The following is a 13146-nucleotide window of genomic DNA, read 5'->3' on the forward strand; positions in this document are numbered from 1 at the left end:
TTGTGACACTTCTTTCTATTCTGTTCATTCATCTCACAGAGTAGAACGTTTCTTTTGACTGAGCACTTGTGAAACACACTTTTTGTAGAATCTGCCACTGGACATTTGGAGAACATTGAGGCCTATATTTAAAAACGGAATATCTTCCCATAAAAACTACACAGAAGCATTATGCGAAACTTCTGTCTATTGTACTCATTCATCTCACAAGTAGAACTTTTCCTTTGACTGATCAGTTTTGAAAGACTCTTTTCATAGAATCTGCAATTTTCCATTTTTAGAGCATTGAGACCTATGGTGAAAAAAGAAATATCTTCCCATAAATACTACACGGAAGCATTCTGTGAAACTTCTTTCTGATCTGTGCATTCATCTAACAGAGTTAAACTTTATTTTTGATTAAGCTGTTTTGAAAAACTCTTTTTGTACAATTTGCAATTGGACATTTGGAGATCATTGAGGCCTACGGTGAAAAACGAAATATCTGCCCCTAAAAACTACACAGAAGCATTTTGTGAAACTTCTTTCTATTCTGTTCATTCATCTCACAAATTAGAACCTTTCATTTGATTGAGCAGTTTTTAAAATCTCTTTTTGTAGAATCTGCAGGTGGACATTTTAAGCGCTTTGATGCCTATCGTGGAAAAAAGAATATCTTCAAATAAAAACTACACAGAAGCATTCTGTGAAACTTCTTTCTGATCTCTGCATTCATTTCACTGAGTTGAACCTTTCCTATGATTGAGCTGTTTTAAAACACACTTTTTTGCAGAATCTGCAAGTGGATATTTGGAGAAAATTGAGGCCTACGGTGAAAAACAAAATATTTTCCCATTAAAACTACGCAGAAACATTCTGTGAAACTACTTTCTCATCTGTCCATTCATCTAACATTGTAGAAGATTTCTTTTGATTCAGCACTTTTGAAACACTCTTTTTGTAGAATCTGCAAGTGGACATTTGGAGTGCTTTGAGGCCTATCGTGGAAAAAGGTATATCTTTATAAAAAACTAAACGGAAGCATTCTGTGAAACTTCTTTTGATCTGTGCATTCAACTCACTGAGTTGAACCTTTGTTTTGACTGAGCAGTTTTGAAACAGTCTTTTCATAGGATCTGCAATTGGACATTTCTAGTGCATTGAGGCCTATGGTGAAAAAGGAAATATCTTCCCATAAAAACTTCACGGAAGCATTCTGTGAAACTTCTTTTTGATCTGTGCCTTCATCTAACAGAGTTGAAGCTTACTTTTGATTCAGCAGTTTTGAAACACACTTTTTGTAGAATCTGCAAGTGGACGTTTGGAGAACATTGAGGCATTCGGAGAAAAACGAAATATCTTCTCATAAGAATTACACAGAAGCATTCTGTGAAACTTCTTTCTATTCTCTTCCTTCATCTCACAGAGTAGAACTTTTCTTTTGACTGAGCAGTTTTGAAATTTTCTTTTTGTAGAATCTACAAGTGGACATTTGGGGTGCTTGAAGCCAATCGTGGAAAAAGATATCTTCACGTAAAAACTACACAGAAACATTCTGTGAAACTGCTTTCCTATCTGTGCATTCATCTCAGTGAATTGAACGTTTCTTTTGATTGAGCTGTTTTGAAACACTCTTTTTGTAGAACCTGCAAGTGGATATTTGGAAAACATTGAGGCATACGGTGTAAAACAAAATATCTTCCCGTTAAAACTACACAGAAGCATTCTGTGAAACTTCTTTCTGATTTCTGCATTCATCTAAGAGAGTAGAACATTCCTTTTGATTGAGCAGTTTTGAAACACCCTTTTTGTAGAATCCGCAATTGGACATTTCGGGATCTTTGAGATCTATGGTGAAAAATGAAATATCTTCAAGTAAAAACTACACAGAATACTTCTGTGGAAATACTTTCTATTCTCTGCATTCATCTCACAGATTTGAACCTTTCTTTTGATTGAGCAGTTTTGAAACACCCTCTTTGTACAAATTCCAAGTGGACATTTGGAGCCCTTTCAGGCTTATCATGGAAAATGGAGTATCTTCAAATATGAACTACACAGAAGCATTCTGTGAAACTTCTTTCTGATCTGTGCATTCATTTCACTGAGTTGAACCTTTCTTTTGATTAAGCAGTTTTGAAACTCTTTTTGTAGAATCTACGAGTGGACATTTGGAGCGCTTTGAGGCCTATCGTGCAAAAAGGAATATCGTCAAATAAAAACTACACAGAAGCATTCTGTGAAACTTCTTTCTCATCTGTGCATTCACTCCACTGAGTTGAACGTTTCTGTTGATTGAGCTGTTCTGAAAAACTCTTTTTGTAGAATCTGCAAGTGGATATTTGGAGAACATTGAGGCCTACGGTGAAAAAAGAAATATCTTCCCATAAAAACTACGCATAAGCATTCTGTGAAACTTCTTTCTGATTTGTGCATTCACCTAACAGAGTAGAACATTTCTTTTGATTCAGCAGTTTTAAAGCACTCTTTTTGTGGAATCTGCAAGTGGACATTTGGAGATCTTTGAGGCCTATGGTGAAAAACGAAATATCTTCAAGTAAAAACTGCACCGAATACTTCTGTGAAAATTCCCTTTTTTCTCTGCATTCATCTCACAGAGTTGAACCTTTCCTTTGAGCGAGCAGCTTTGAAACACTTTTTTTTGTGTAAACTCCAAGTGGATATTTGGAGCGTATTGAGGCCTATCGTGGAAAAAGTTATATCTTCAAATGAAAACTACACACAAGTAATCTGTGAAACTTCTTTATGAACTGTGCATTCATCTGAGTGTTACCGTTCTTTTGATAGTGCAGCTTTGAAAGAGGATTTTTGTAGAATGTGCAATTGGACAATTCCAGATCATTGAGGCCTATGGTGAAAAGAGATTTATCTTCCCATAAAAAATCCACTGAAGCATTCTGTGAAACTACTTTCTCTTCTGTGCATTCATCTAACAGAGTTGAACCTTACTTTTGATTAAGCAGTTTTGAAACTCTCTTTTGTAGATTCTGCAAGTGGACATTTAATGAACATAGAGGCCTACAGTGAAAAAGGAAATATCTTGCCATAAAAATTACACAGAAGCATTCTGTGAAACTTCTTTCTATTCTGTTCATTCATCTCACAGAGTAGAACCTTTCTTTTGATTGAGCTGTTTTGAAACACTCTTTTTGTAGAATCTGCAAGTGGACATTTTGAGCGCTTTGAGGCCTTTAGTGGAAAAAGGAATATCTTCAAATAAAAACCACACAGAAGCAGTCTGTGAAACTTCTCTCCAATCAGTGCATTCATTTAACTGAGTTGAACATTTCTTTTGATTGTGATGTTTTGAAACAATCTTTTTGTAGAACCTGCAAGTGGATATTTGGAGAATATTGAGGCCTTCAGTGAGAAACGCACTATATTCCCATTATAACTACACTGAAGCATTCTCTGAAACTTCTTTCTGATCTGTGCATTCATCTAACAGAGTGGAACAATTCCTTTGATTGAGCAGTATTGAAACACTCTTTTTGTAGAATCAGCAAGTGGACACTAGGAAATCTTTCATGCCTATGGTGAGAAATGAAATGTCTTCAAGTAAAAACTACACAGAATACTTCTGTGAAAATACTTTCCATTCTGTGCATTCATCTCACAGAGTTGAACCTTTCTTTTGATTTAGCAGTGTTGAAACACTCTTTTTCTTGAATCTAAAAGTGGACGTTTGGAGCGCTTTGAGGCCTATCGAGGTAAAAGGAATATCTTCAAACAAAAACTACACAGAAGCATTCTGTGAAACTTCTTTCTGATCTGTGCACTCAACCAACAGTGTTGAACCTTACTTTTGATAGAGGAGTTTTGAAACACTCTTTCTGTATAAACTGCAAGTGGACATTTGGAGGGCTATGAGGCCTAACGTGGAAAAAGGAATATCTTCAAATAAAAACTACACAGAAACATTCTGTGAAACTTCTTTCTGATCTGTGCATTCATCAAACAGAGTTGAACCTTGCTTTTGACTGAGCAGTTTGAAACACTGTTTTGGTAGAATGTGCAAGTGGACATTTGGAGAACATTGATTCCTACGGTGATAAAAGAAATATCTTCCCAAAACAACTACACAGAAGCATTCTGTGAAACTTCTTTCTATTCTGTTCATTCATCTCACAGAGGAGAACCTTTCTTTTGATTGAGCAGTTTTGAAACACTCTTTTTGTAGAACCTCCAAGTGGATATTTGGATCGCTTTGAGGCGTATTTTGAAAATGGAAATATCTTAAAGTAAAAACTACACAGAATACTCTTGTGAAAATTCTTTCTATTCTCTGCATTCACTACACAGAGTTGAACCTTTCTTTTGATTAAGCAGTTTTGAACACTCTTTTTCCCTAAGCTCCAATTGGCCATTTGGAGCGCTTTGAAGCCTATCGTGGTAAAAGGAAAATCTTCAAATAAAAACTACACAGAATCATTCTGTGAAACTTCCCTCTGATCTGCGCATTCATCTAACTGAGTTGAACCTTACTTTTGATTGAGCAGTTTTGAAACACTCTTTTTGTAGAATCTGCACGTAGACATTTGGAGAACATTTAGGCCTAAGATGAAAAACGAAATATCTCCCCATAAAAACTACACACAAGCATTCTGTGAAACTTCCTTCTATTCTGTTCATTCATCTCACAGAGTAGAACCTTTCTTTTGATTGAGCAGTTTTGAAACACTCTTTTTGTAAAATCTGCAAGTGGACATTTGGAGCGCTTTGAGGCCTATGATGAAAATGGAAATATCTTCAAGTAAAAACTACACAGAACACTTCTGTGAAAATACTTTCTGTTCTCTGCATTCATCCCACAGAATTGAACATTTCTTTTGATTGAGCAATTTTGAAACACTCTTCTTGTAGAATCTGCAAGTGCACATTTGTAGATCTTTGCGGCCTGTGGTTAAAAACGGAATATCTTCAAGTAAAAACTACACAGAATACTTCTAGGGAAATATTTTCTATTCTCTGCATTCATCTCACAAAGTTGAACCTTGCTTTTGATTGAGCAGTTTTGAAACACTATTTTTGTAGGGTCTGCAAGTGGACATTTGGAGCGCTTTGAGGCCTATCAAGGAAAAAGGAATATCTTCAAATAAAAACTACACAGAAGCATTCTGTGAAACTTCTTTCTGATTTGTGCATTCATCTAATAAGTTTGAACATTACTTTAGATTGATCAATTTTGAAACACTCTTTTTGTAGAATCTGCAAGTGGACATTTGGAGAACATTGAGGCCTACAGTGAAAAACGAAATATCTTCCCATAAAAACTAGAGAGAAGCATTCTGTGAAACTACTTTCTATTCTGTTCATTCATCTCACAGAGTGGAACCTTTCTTTTGATTGAGCAGTTTTGAAACACTCTTTTTGCAGAATCTGCAAGTGGACATTTGGAGCGTTTTGAGGCCTATGTTGAAAATGGAAATACCTTCAAGTAAAAAATACACAGAACAGTTCTGTGAAAATTGTTTCTATTCTCTGCATTCATCTCACAGAGTTGAACATTTCTCTTGTTTGAGCAGTTTTGAAGCACTCTTGTTGTAGAATCTACAAATGGACATTTGGAGATCTTAGAGGTCTATGGTTAAAAACGAAATATCTTCAACTAAAAACTACTCAGAATACTTCTGGGAAAATTCTTTATATTCTCTGCATTCATCTCACAGAGTTAAACCTTTCTTTTGATTGAGCAGTTTTGAAACGCTCTTTTCGTATAAACTGCAAGTGGACAATTGGAGCGCTTTGAGGCCTAACGTGAAAAAGGAATATCTTCAAATAAAAACTACACAGAAGTAATCAGTGAAACTTCTTTATGAACTGTTCATTCTTATCAGAGAGTGGAACCTTTTTGATTGTGCAGCTTTGAAACAGGCTTTTTGCAGAATCTGCAATTGGACAATTGCACAGCAATGAGGCCTATGGGGAAAAAAGATATATCTCCCAATAAAAACTCCACGGAAGCATTCTGTGAAACTTCTTTCTGATCTGTGCATTCATCTAACAGAGATGAACCTTATTTTTGATTGAGCAGTTCTGAAACACAATTTTTGTAGAATCTGAATGTGGACATTTGGAGAACATTGAGGCCTACGGTGAAGAATGAAATATCTTCCCGTTAAAACTCCACAGAAGCATTCTGTGAAACTTCTTTATATTCTGTTCATTCATCTCACATAGTAGAACCTTTCTTTTCATTGAGCAGTTTTGAAACACTCTTTTTGTAGAATCTGCAAGTGGACATTTGGAGCGCTTTGAGGCCTATGTTGACAATGGAAATATCTTCAAGTAAAAACTCCACAGAATATTTCTGTGAAAATTCTTTCTATTCTCTGCATTCATCTCACAGAGTTGAACCTTTCCTTTGATTGAGCAGTTTTGAAACACTCTTTTTGTATAAATTACAAGTGGACATTTTGAGCGTTGTGAGACCTATCGTGGAAAAAGGTATATCTTCAAATGAAAACTACACACGAGAAATCTGTGAAACTTCTTTATGAACTGTGCTTTCATCTCAGATAGTGGAAATTTTCTTTTGATTGTGCAGCTTTGAAACAGGCTTTTTGTAGAATCTACAATTGGACATTTCTAGAGCATTGATGCCTATGGTGAAAAAAGAAATATCTTCCCATAAAAACTCCACGGAAGCATTCTGTGAAACTTCTTTCTGATCTGTTCATTCATCTAACAGAGTTGAACCTTACTTTTGATTGAGCAGTTTTGAAACACTCTTTTTGTAGAATCTGGAAATGGACATTTGGAGAACATTGAGGCCTACGGTGAAAAACGAAATATCTTCCCATAAAAACTACACAGAAGCATTCTGTGAAACTTCTTTCTATTCTGTTCATTCAACTCACAGACCACAACCTTCCTTTTCATTGAGGAGTTTTGAAACACTCGTTTTGTAGAATCTGCAAGTGGACATTTGGAGCGCTTTGAGGCCTATGTTGACAATGGAAATATCTTCAAGTAAAAACTCCACAGAATACTTCTGTGAAAATTCTTTCTATTCTCTGCATTCATCTCACAGAGTTGAACCTTTCTTTTGATTGAGCAGTTTTGACACACCCTTTTTGTAGGATCTGCAAGTGGACATTTGGAGATCTTTGAGGCCTATGGTTAAAAATGACATATCTTCAATTAAAAACTACACAGAATAGTTCTGGGAAAATTCTTTCTATTCTCTGAATTCATCTCACAGACTTGGACCTTTGTTTTCATTGACCATTTTGGAACGCTTTTTTTGTATGTACTGCAAGGGTACATTTGGAGTGCTTTGAGGCCTATCGTGGAAAAGGGAATATCGTCAAATAAAAACTACACAGAAGTAATCTGTGAAACTTCTTAATGAACTGTACATTCATATCAGAGAGTGGAATCTTTATTTTGATTGTGCAGCTTTGAAATAGGCTTTATGTAGAATCTGCAATTGGACAATTCCAGAGCATTGATGCCTATAGTGAAAAAAGAAACATCTTCCAATAAAAACCCCACAGAAGCAGTCTGTGAAACGACTTTCTGAGCTGTGCATTCATCTAACAGAGTTCAGCCTTACTTTTGAATGAGCAGTTTTGAAACTGTGTTTTTGTAGGATCTGCAAGTGGACATTTGGTGAACATAGAGGCCTACGGTGAAAAAACAAAATATCTTCCCATAAAAACAATAGAGAAGCTTTCTGTGGAACTTCTTTCTATTCTGTTCATTCTTGTCATAGAGTGAAGCTTTCTTTTGATTAAGCAGTTTTGAAACACATTTTTTGTAGAATCTGCAAGTGGACATTTTGAGCGCTTTCAGGCCTATCGTGGAAAAAGGAATATCTTCAAATAAAACCTACACAGAAGCATTCTGTGAAACTTCTCCCTGATCTGCGCATTCACCTAACTGAGTTGAACCTTTCTTTTGATTGAGCTGTTTTGAAACACTCTTTTTGCAGAATCTGCATGTGGATGTTTGGAGAAAATTGAGGCCTTCAGTGGTAAGTGCAATATATTCCCATTATAATTACTCTGAAGCATTCTGTGAAACTTCTTTCTGATCTGTGTGTTCATCTAACAGAGTTGAACATTACTTTTGATTGAGCAGCTTTAAACTCCCTTTTCGTCGTATCTGCAAGTGGACATTTGGAGAACATTGAGGCCTCCAGTGAAAAACGAAATATCTTGCCATGAAAACTACACAGAAGAATTCTGTGAAACTTCTTTCTATTCTGTTCATTCATCTCACAGAGTAGAACATTTCTTTTGATTGAGCAGTTTTGAAACACACTTTTTGAAGAATCTGCAAGTGGACATTTTAAGATCTTTGAGGCCTATGGTTAAAAACGAAATATCTTCAAGTAAAAAATACACAGAATACTTTTGGGAAAATACTTTCTATTCTGTGCATTCATCTCGCAGAGTTGAACCTTTCATTTGATTGAGCAGTTTTGAGACATTCTTTTTGTAGAATCTCCAAGTGGACATTTGGAGCGCTTTGAGGCCTATCGAGGAAAAAGGAATATCTTCAAATAAAAACTACACAGAAGCATTCTGTGAAACATCTTTCTGATCGTGCATTCATCTCACTGAGTTGAACCTTTCTTTTGACTGAGCTGTTTTGAAAAACTCTTTTTGTAGAATCTGCAAGGGGATATTTGGAAAATATTTAGGCATATGGTGTAAAACGAAACATCTTCCCCTTAAAACTACACAGAAGCATTCTGTGAAACTACTTTCTTATCTGTACATTCATCTCACAGAGTACAACCTTTCTTTTGATCGAGCAGTTTTGAAAGACTCTTTATGAAGAATCTGCAAGCGAACATTTGGAGCGATGTGAGGAATATGGTGAAAATGGAAATATCTGCAAGTAAAAACTACACAGAATACTTCTGTGAAAATACTTTCTATTCTCTGCATTCATCTCACAGAGTTGAACCTTTCCTTTGATTGAGCAGTTTCCAAACACTCTTTTGTATAAACTGCAAGTGGACATTTAGAGCGTCTTGAGGCCTATAGGGGAAAAAGGTTTATGTTCTAATGAAAACAACACACGAGCAATCTGTGAAACCTCTTTATGAACTGTGCATTCAACTCAGAGAGTGGAACATTTCTTTTGATTTTGCAGCATTGAAACAGGCTTTTTGTAGAATCTGCAATGAGACATTTCTAGAGCATTGAGGCCTATGGTGAAAAAAGAAATATCTTCCAATAAAAACTACATGGAAGCATTCTGTGAAACTTCTTTCTGATCTGTGCATTCATCTAACAGAGTTTAACCTTATTTTTCATTGAGCAGTTTTGAAATACTCTATTTGTAGAATCTTCAAGTGGACATTTGGAGAATATTGAGGCCTATGGTGAAAAGTGAAATATCTTCCCCTAAAAACTACACAGAAGCATTCTGTGAAACTTCTTTCTATTCCATTCATTCATCTCACAAAGTAGAACCTTTCTTTTTACTGAGAAGTTTTGAAACACACTTTTTGTAGGATCTGCAAGTGGACGTTTGGAGCGCTTTGAGGCCTATCCTGGAAAAAGATATATCTTCAAATAAAAACTACACAGAAGCATTCTGTGAAACTACTTTCTCATCTGTGCATTCATCTCACTGAGTTGAAATTTCTTTTGATTGAGCTGTTTCGAAACACTCTTTTTGTACAATCTGCAAGGGGATATTTGGAGAATATTGAGGCATACTATGTAAAATGAAATATCTTCCACTTATAACTATGCAGAAGCATTCTGTGAAACTACTTTCTGATCTATGTATTCATCTAACAGAGTAGAAACTTTCTTTTGATTGGGCAGTTTTGAAACACTCTTTTTGTAGAATCTGCAAGTGGACCTCTGGAGATATTTGAGGCCTATGGTGAAAAACTAAATATCTTCAAGTAAAAACTACACAGAATACTTCTGTGAAATGTCTTTATATTCTCTGCATTCATCTCACAGTGTTGAACCTTCCTTTTGATTGAGTAGTTTTGAAACACTCTTTCTGTATAAACTGCAAGTGGACATTTGCAGTGCTTTGAGGCCTATCATGGAAAAAGGAATATCTTCAAAAAAAAAACTACACAGAAGTATTCTGTAAAACTTCTTTCTGATCTGTGCATTCAACTAACAGAGTTGAATCTTACTTTTGATTGAGCAGTTTTCAAACATTCTTGTTGGAGAATCTGCAAGTGTACATTTGGAGAAAATTGAGGCCTACAGTGAAAAACGAAATATCTTCCCATAAAAACTAAACAGAAGCATTCTGTGTAACTTCTTTCCATTCTGTTCATTCATCTCACAAAGAAGAAACTTTCTTCTGACTGAGCAGTTTTTGAAACACTCCTTTTGTAGAATCTGCAAGTGGGCATTTGCAGAGCTTTGAGGCCTATCGTGGAAAAAGGTATATCTTGAAATAAATACTACACAGAAGAATTCTGTGAAACTACTTTCTGATCTGTGCATTCAACTAACAGAGTTGAACATTACTTTTGATTGAGCAGTTCTGAAACACTCTTTCTGTAGGAACGGCAACTGGACATTCGGAGCGCTAAGAGGCCAATAGTGGAAAAAGGAATATCTTCAAATAAAAACTACACAGAAGCATTCTGTAAAACTTCTTTCTGATCTGTGCATTCATCTAACAGAGTAGAACCTTTCTTTAGATTGAGCAGTTTTGAAACACCCTTTTTGTAGAATCTGCAAGTATACATTTGGATATCTTTGAGGCCTGTGGTGAAAAACGAAATATCTTCAATTAAAAACTACACAGAATACTTCTGTGGAAATTCTTTCTATTCTCTGCATTCATCTCACAGAGTTGAAACTTTCTTTTGATTGAGCAGTTTTGAAAAACTCTTTTTGTAGAGTCTGCAAGTGGACATTTGGAGAATATTGAGGCCTACGGTGAAATACGAAATATCTTCCCCTAAAAACTACATAGAAGCATGCTGTGAAACTTTTCTATTCTGTTCATTCATCTCAGAGAGTAGAACCTTTCTTTTGATTGAGCATTTTTCAAACACTCTTTTTGAATAATGTGCAAGTGGACAGTTGGAGATCTTTGAGGCCTAAGGTGAAAAACAAAATATCTTCAAATAAAAACTACACAGAATATTTCTGAGAAATTTATTTCAATTCTCTGGATTCATCTCACAGAGTTGAACCTTTCCTTTGATTGAGAAGTCTGGAAACACTATTTCTGTATAAACTGCAAGTGGACATTTGGAACACTTTGAGACCTCTTGTGGAAAATGGAATATCTTCTAGTTCAACCATTGTGGAAGTCAGTGTGGCGATTCCTCAGGGATCTAGAAATAGAAATACCATTTGACCCAGCCATCCCTTTACGGGTATATACCCAAAGGACTATAAATCATGCTGCTATAAAGACACATGCACACATATGTTTATTGCAGCACTATTCACAATAGCAAAGAGTTGGAACCAACCCAAATGTCCAACAACAATAGACTGGATTAAGAAAATGTGGCACATATACAGCATGGAATACTATGCAGCCATAAAAAATGATGAGTTTGTGTCCTTTGTAGGGACATGGATGAAACTGGAAAACATCATTCTCAGTAAACTATTGCAAGGACAAAAAACCAAACACTGCATGTTCTCACTCATAGGTGGGAATTGAACAATGAGAACACATGGACACAGGAAGGGGAACATCACACTCCGGGGACTGTTGTGGGGTGGGGGGAGGGGGAAGGGACAGCATTAGGAGATATACCTAATGCTAAATGACGAGTTAATGGGTGCAGGAAATCGACATGGCACATGGATACATATGTAACAAACCTGCACATTGTGCACATGTACCCTAAAACCCTAAAGTATAATAAAAAAAAAAGAAAAAAAATGGAATATCTTCAAATATAAACTACACAGAAGTAATCTGTGAAACTTCATTTTCAACTGTGAATTCATATCATAGAGTGGAACATTTCTTTTGATTTTGCTGCTTTGAAACAGGCTTTCCGTAGAATCTGCAACTGGACATTTCTAGAGCATTGAGGCCTATGGTGAAAAATGAAATATCTTCCCATAAAATCTACACGGGAGCATTCTGTGAAACTTTCTCTATTTTGTTCATTCACCTCACAGAGTAGAACATTTTTTTTGACTGAGTCATTTTGAAACACTCTTTTCGCAGAATCTGCAATTGGATATTTCTAGACCATTGAGGCCTACGGTGAAAAAAGAAATATCTTACTATAAAAACTACACGGAAACATTCTTTGCAACTTCTTTCTGATCTGTGCAGTCATCTAACAGATTTGAAGCTTACTTTTGATTGAGCTGTTTTGAAACACTATTTTCTATAAAGTGTAAGTGGACATTTGGAGCGTTTTGAGGCCTATCGTGGAAAATGGAATATCTTCAAATATGAACTACACATAATTAATCTGTGAACCTTCATTATGAACTGTACATTCATCTCAGAGAGCAGAAATTTTCTTTTGATTGTGCAGCTTTGAAACAGGCTGTTCATGGCATCTGCAACTGGACATTTCCAGAGCATTGAGGCCTATGGTGAAAAAAGAAATATCTTCCCATAAAAACTACACGGTGAAACTTCTTTCAGATCTGTGCATTCAACCAACAGAGTTGAACCTTACTTTTGATTGAGCAGTTTTGAAACACTCTTTTTGTAGAATCTGCCAGTGGACATTTGGATGAGACCTACGGTGAAAAACGAAATATCTTCCCCTAAAAACTACAAAGAAGCATTTTGTGAAACTTCTTTCTATTCTGTTCATTCATCTCACAGAGTAGAACCTTTCTTTTGACTGAGCACTTTTGAAACACTCTTTTTGTAGAATCTGTAAGTGGATATTTGGAGATTATTGAGGCATACTGTGTAAAGCAAAATATCTTCCCATTAAAACTACACAGAAGCATTCTGTAAAACTTCTTTCTGATCTGTGCTTTCATCTAACAGAGTAGAACCTTTCTTTTGACTGAGCATTTTCGAAACACTCTTTTTGTAGAATCTGCCACTGGACATTTGGAGAACATTGAGGCTTATGGTGAAAAACGAAATATCTTCCCATAAAAACTACACAGAAGCATTCTGTGAAACTACTTTCTATTGTACTCATTCATCCCACAGAGTAGAACTTTTCCTTTGACTGAGCAGTTTTGAAAGACTCTTTTC

This window comes from Hylobates moloch, unplaced genomic scaffold, assembly GCF_009828535.3.
Source record: "Hylobates moloch isolate HMO894 unplaced genomic scaffold, HMol_V3 SCAFFOLD_2, whole genome shotgun sequence".
NCBI lineage: Eukaryota > Metazoa > Chordata > Mammalia > Primates > Hylobatidae > Hylobates > Hylobates moloch.